The sequence below is a fragment of the Parus major genome, chromosome 10, assembly GCF_001522545.3.
Source record: "Parus major isolate Abel chromosome 10, Parus_major1.1, whole genome shotgun sequence".
NCBI lineage: Eukaryota > Metazoa > Chordata > Aves > Passeriformes > Paridae > Parus > Parus major.
Genome location: NC_031779.1, coordinates 1,800,326 through 1,806,682, shown reverse-complemented (window position 1 = coordinate 1,806,682; position 6,357 = coordinate 1,800,326).

The window sequence follows — 6,357 nt, the reverse complement described above, 5'->3', positions numbered from 1 at the left end:
TCTGACCTCATCATGTCCTTCCACCTGTGACCTCATCCAGCCCTTTCACCTCTGACCTCATCATGTCCTTCCACCTGTGACCTCATCCAGCCCTTCCAGCCCCTCTGTGCCCGTCCCCCAGCAGGTCAGGGATGGGCAGGAGTGACCCGACAAGCTGTGTTTGATGCTCACCATCACTTCAGGGATGGTGCCAGCTCTGTCTGCCCCTCCCACCCCAGCACCCCTGAGGATGAGGTGCACAGCCCGGACCGAGGCACTGCCCCGGACTTGTACTGGACACACCATGGGGTTCCTGCTTGGAGGAGGCTCTGCCTCTGCCCGTGGAGTTCCAGGGCTCTGAGCTCAAGCAAAACTCAGCCCAAACGCTGCCGTGCTGACCTTGCTGAGCTTGGTTTTGGTGCTTGCTAGCTCCCAGCAGTAGCTGGAGGGGGCGCGGGGGTCCCAGGAGGTGTCGGCGCAGGGGAACAGGACCTCGCCCACGAAGGAATCCTGGAGGCTCCGTGACCTGGTGTAGACAGCAAAGCGCAGGGTGCAGCTGCCCAGCTCCTCCGGGCCATACGGGCCGAAGCGGCACGGGCGCGGCTCCCGGCGGAGGCTCCTGCGGCGCACGGACGGGCGGCGGGACACCAGGGACACCTTGACTCGGGAGCCCCGGTGGCCCTGGGGCAGCTGCGAGACGCCGAGGACGGTGACGGTGAGGGTGGCGTCGGGCAGGGAGTAGCGCAGGTCGCAGTGGAGCCGGGGACGCCGCCCGGAGCGCGGTGCGGACCCCGGCACGGCGGGGACCAGCGGGCTCCGCTCGTTGCACGGGATTTCCGTGCCGGCGATGGTGCAGCGGCGCTGCCACAGCCCCGCCAGCTGCGGGAGGAAGGGCAGGGTGGGCAGGGACACTCTGCCGTGCGGCGAGCCCTCCCGGGATGCCGGGGAAATCTCCTCTGCCCGGGCACCCGTCAGCTCCTCGCCGCGCTGCTGGATGGGCACGGGCACGGTGGCCGCGGGCAGAGCCGCCCCCAGCTCCACTCGCTGCCGGCCGAGGGGGCGGCCCGGGCGCCGGCGGTGCCAGCGGCACACGGCACAGCCCAGGAGCACTCCAAGGCACAGGAGGGACAACCCCGAGCCCAGGGACACCTGCAGGTGCTCTGCAGAGAGAGAGAGATGGGCACCGTCAGCGGGAGGATCTCAGCAGGGCTGTGCCCCTCTCCCGGAGCCCCCTCCCCGCTCTTTGCAAACTGGGATTGAGCTGGAAAATCCCAAAGGCAGCAGGTGGGACACGAGCTCGGGCTGCCTGACACGAGTCCGGGGCTAAAGCAAAGCCGGCCGCACCCCGGCAGCGATAAGGGCCGTGGAAAGCGGGCACTTATCAGCGCCGCTGCCAGGCTGACGCAGCTCGGGCACGATCGGCCGGGCTGCGGTGGGGGCTCAGAGGGTGCGCAGGGGAGTGGGGGCACCCGCGAGGGGGGATTTGGGGTGTTCGGGCCAGATTCAAAGCGGAAGCGGCCCCTGAGGGCCGAGACAAGCCAAGCCCGGTCCCAAAAGAAGGGAACCTCGTCCCTGGGCTGCGATGAGCTGGGTTTTGCGCCTTCTTGCAGGGATGCCCGCAGGGTTTTGGGCTCCCTGGAAAGGGGCATCCCTGCACACTCGGCCTTTAGGGAGCAGGGAAGCAACTCCTGGACATCACGGGGTTGAAGTTCCTTTCCATGAAGTTCCCTTGGAATTTATTTCCTGAGTTTCATAGGTGGCATCTGTGCGGCTGTGCTGGCAGAAATCCTCCCTGTGCCCAGAGCTGGCTTCGCTTCCAGCACTGGAGCGAGGGATTAAGGAGAACAGGGCCGGGAGGAAGCCGTGCCAGAACCTGAGCCGGGTCCCACGGAGGGATGGGGATGTTGGAAGGAGAAAAGCCGGCATTGTCTCACCCCGCGGGGCCGGGCCTCCCTGCCCAGGTGCTTTAATCCGCTCTGGACTCACCCCAGCGCTTTGTTGTTTGTTCGGGAGCCGGGTCGTGGCTGCGATGAGCTGAATTTAGGGACGGATGGAGGGGAGGGGGCTGGCTGGGAATTTCCCCCGGGGGATCGAATTCCAGACCGAACAGCGCCTGCCGATGTCCGCGGCCGTGCAGCCCCGGGAGAGCGAGCTGGGATTGCCGGAGCGAGTCCAGCCCGGGCGTGCGGACACACGGGGGGGAATCTGCGGGGCCGGGGGGTGGCAACGCGCACCGCACCTTTGGGATGCCCGCTTCGGCTTGCGGGGCTGGAGGATCCCGTGCGGGGCAGGGGCTGCAGGGAGTGGGGCGAGCAGCTCGGGCTCTCAGCAGCCCGGGCCCGGGGGACATCCCTTTGCAGCCGCCGGTGCACAAACCCAGCAGGGACCCCACCTTACCTGCTGCGGGCATCGCCGGCGGCGGGGGAGTCCTTGAACAAGCGGGAGCAGCCGGGCCGAGAGGGGTGGCCAGGAGCGGAGGGGAGGTGGGGAAGAGGCTGCGATAGGCTGGGAGCGGAGCTCACCTGCAGCCGGGCCACCAGGGTAGGGCAGAGGTTCTGCTTCCACGGGGGGAGGACCAGGGGGAAGGTCGAGGGCTCCATCGCCTCCCCGGCACACGGCCAAGGCAAATGCGGGCACGGGGCAAGGCTGGGACGGGAGGGAGCGGGAGCGGCCCCGCGGCCGCTGCCAACAGCGAGGCTGCGGGGACGGAGGGACGGAGGGACGGAGGGACGGAGGGACGGAGGGAGGCACCCAGCTCCCTTCTTGCGGGGAGCAGGTGGTGACAGGCGGGATTCGGGACAGAGACAGCTCCGGCTCCAGCGACACCTGGGACGGGAGATCCCGTGAGATCCCATCAGAACCCAGGCTGGAAGTGCCGTGGTTCCAGCCAGCCCCCGCGGACCCAGCTCCGCACTGGGAGCTCAGGGCCCCTGCAAGGACAAACTCCAACCTCTAGGAATATCTGGGAATTCTTTAAGCACAGGGAGCCAGCCGGGGGCACAAAGCAGGCGTGGGGGTCACGGTGTGAAGAGGTAGAAGTTTATTGGAATATAAACATTCAGATAACCTGTAAGATAGAAAAAAACCAACAACAACATATACAGACACTTGTTGGAAGGAGACGTTGAGGTATTTATCCACCGCCTAGGCTATCACGTTTGTTTTTATTTACTTATTTATTATTTTTTTTTCTTTTAAATAGGTAAGAAAACTAGTTAGCAAGGCTGCTGCAGCTGGTTGGGGAGAACATCTGATCGCAGTCTCCCCTGGGAACGCTCGCGTTCGCCTCCCCTCATCCCACCCTCCGCGCCTTCCCCGCAGCCCCGGCAGCGGGCTCGGCTCGCTTTTCCCCCTGGAAGCGCCGGGGGAGGGAGCAAGCTGGGTGTTTGTATTTTTTTGGCTGGTGTGTGGAGCTGGGGGAGGATGGAGCGACGCTGCAAAGCGGGAGCAGAGCCCTCGGGAACGTCCTGCTGGCAGCATCAAACCCTGAGAAGCGCGCGGGGCTGCGGCGGCCCCCGCCCAGCCTCCCCCGCTCTCTGCTGGTTTCCAGCACCCCCAACCCAAAGCCTGGCAGCTCAGCAGGAGACCCGCAGCTCAGGCTGCCAGGGCCAAAGCCAGGCCGAGGGAAAGGGTTAACTCTTCACAGTCTGCATGGTCCTTGTCACCCTGGGCTGGCAAAAGGACCGGTTTATTGTTGCAGCTTATTTAACTGAGGTATCTGTTAGGCTTTCCAGACCTGATTCTTTCCCTGAATTGGATACAAAACAATCTGTTAGTCCCTGGCTAGTTCCAGTCTAGGTTGAGTAAAGCTTATAAACATTAATACTCTAGTAGTGTCCAAGCAATTCAGTGATTCGAGTGCCTTTCTGTGCAAGAAAACACAACGTTAGCAAGTGAGACAAAGCAACCCCACCCCGGAGCAGCCTCTGCTCCCCGGGGCTGGGGGGCAGAGCAGGGGGAAAAGCAGAAAGTGCCCCAGTCCCACTCAGAGGAAACAGCCCCAACCCCACCCCCGAATAAAATAAAAAACAAACAAACAAACAAAAAACCAACCAAAAGGAAAAAAAAAATAGAAATCATCTGATAGAGTCCCAGAGGCTGCAAAATCCTCCGGGAGTCTGCGAGGAGGAAATGCCAGGGAGGCTGCAGGGTCAGCCTGGCTCCCCCAGGCACAGGGAGGGCACCGGGAACAGCAGCATCCCTTCAGGACATGTGCATTCCCAGCTCCTCGAGGGGCAGGATAACCCCAGCACAGAGCCCAGAGCTGGGGAAAGCCAGGACAAGGCACGGATCCCTTTTTGGCCCCGTTTTCCCACCGGACACAGGTCCTGGGATGGTGCTGGAGCTCAGCTCCTGGAGGGTGGGGAAGCCACTGCTCCTCTGCTCAGCCTTTCTGAACTCCCTGTCTTTGGTGATCCGTTTAGAAGCGAACACAAATAAAAGCAAACACAAAGTCAGCAAACCCACCTAACGAAAACCCCCAAGCGATAGGATATGCCAATACTTCCTGAAGAGGTTAAAAAAAAACAACCAACCCAACACAAACAAAACCAACCCAACAAGTACATATCTGAGGTATTTCATCTGCTCAAAAAAACCTGACTTGGGCCTGGAGCACGGGAGGGATGTCACCGGGGCAGGAGGGATGGCAGGGACGTCACCAGGGGCAGGGGGAAGGACGGGGACAGCACGAGCCCACCAGAGCAGCTGATTCACAGAGCAGGGAACTCCGGCTCTGCTTCCAGCCGGGGGTGCCAGGGCTGGGAAGGGCTGGGTTTCCTGTGCTCTGCCTCTCCCTGGGGAGCAGAAGGTTTCCCCTGCTGGGGTACAATCGGAGGGGGGGGTCTGTTCAGAGCCCCAGATCCCCACATTGACCACAGCCAGGTGCCCGGCTGGATGCCAGCAGCACCCCTGAGCTCAGCCCAGCAGAGCTCCCAGAGCTGCTCCAGGGAGCCTGGGCCAGCCCAGGGCCAGCACACGGAGCCCCAGCAGTGTGCCCAGGCTGTGTCACTGCTCAGGGGACACAGGACACTCAGGGGTGACACTGAGCCCCAGCAGTGTGCCCAGGCTGTGTCACTGCTCAGGGGACACAGGACACTCAGGGGTGACACTGAGCCCCAGCAGTGTGCCCAGGCTGTCAGTGTCACTGCTCAGGGGACATGGGACACTCAGGGGTGCTCAGGGCTCCAGGGGGGAGCTGGCAGCAGCCAGAGCAGCTGATGGTGCCAAAACCCTGGAGAGGAACAGGAGGGAGGCTCAGGAGCCGCAGCAGGAAGGAGCACAAGCAGATTGCCATGGGAGGACAGGGCCAGGCACCCCTGGCTCCCAGGATTGTCAAAACACGGAGCCGTGGCTGGGAAGAGCCCTGGCGGTTCCAGCACAACTGGGGTGCCCAGCCCCGGCCCTTTCCCTGCCCTGGTGACGTCCTGGCCATGCCTGGAGCCCATCCCTGATTGAGAAACGCCAGGTGTGCCCCCTCCAGGGCAGGGGAACACCACAAACCCTGGGAGGAGGAGGAGGAGGAGGAGGAAACAAAGATCAAACGGGTGGAAGGAAAGGGTGAGGGAAACAAAGCAAAAAAGGGCCGGACAAAGAGACAATGAAGGAAAACTCGCTGGCATGGGAAGGTTTCACCACCACCACCACCACCACCACCACCATCATCATCATCATCCTCCTGTTGCTGGCCAGCCACGAGAGCAGGTTCCTTGAGGTGAGGTATCTGTGTGCCCGGGGCAGTGCCCGTCAGAGGGACCAGCTGGTGGAGGGCTCTGCGCCGGGCGTGCCCCGCGATGAGGTAGGGCTGGGGGAGCAGTGGGAGCTGCTGCTGCTGCTGCTGCTGCTGCTGCTGCTGCTGCACGAGCTCTGCGTTCCCGAGCCGGCCAGGAGCTGCACCACGGGCTTCTGGGCAAACAGCACCCCTGTGGGCACAGGGCGGCTCAGCCTGGCACGGGGAGGGCTCTCCCATCACCGTGGCCAGGCTGGCTCCACAGTGCCAGCTGCTGGAGCCACTCAACAGACCCCAAAGGGCTCCTGCCCTCAGAGAGAAGGGGTTACCCTCCCTCGGGTCAGGCTCAGGCAGAGCCAGGCCTCCCACTCGGGATTTGCCTGAGGATGTGCGGGTGTGACGTGGAGAAGGGAGCTGCTCCAGCGGGGACAGCTCCTGCTGGGACAGCCCAGCACAGCTCCTCCTCAGGAGAACAGGGATAATGCTCCTTCCTACTGACACTTCCACGGAGATTCCAACCCCCTGCCCCCGGATTGTATAGCACAAGCACCGCGACAAAGGCACTCATCCCGCCCAGCCCAGCGAACAAGAATCGCCTCCTGCTGCCACCTGGCAGTGACCACCCCCATCCCACCCATTCCTGCTCCCAG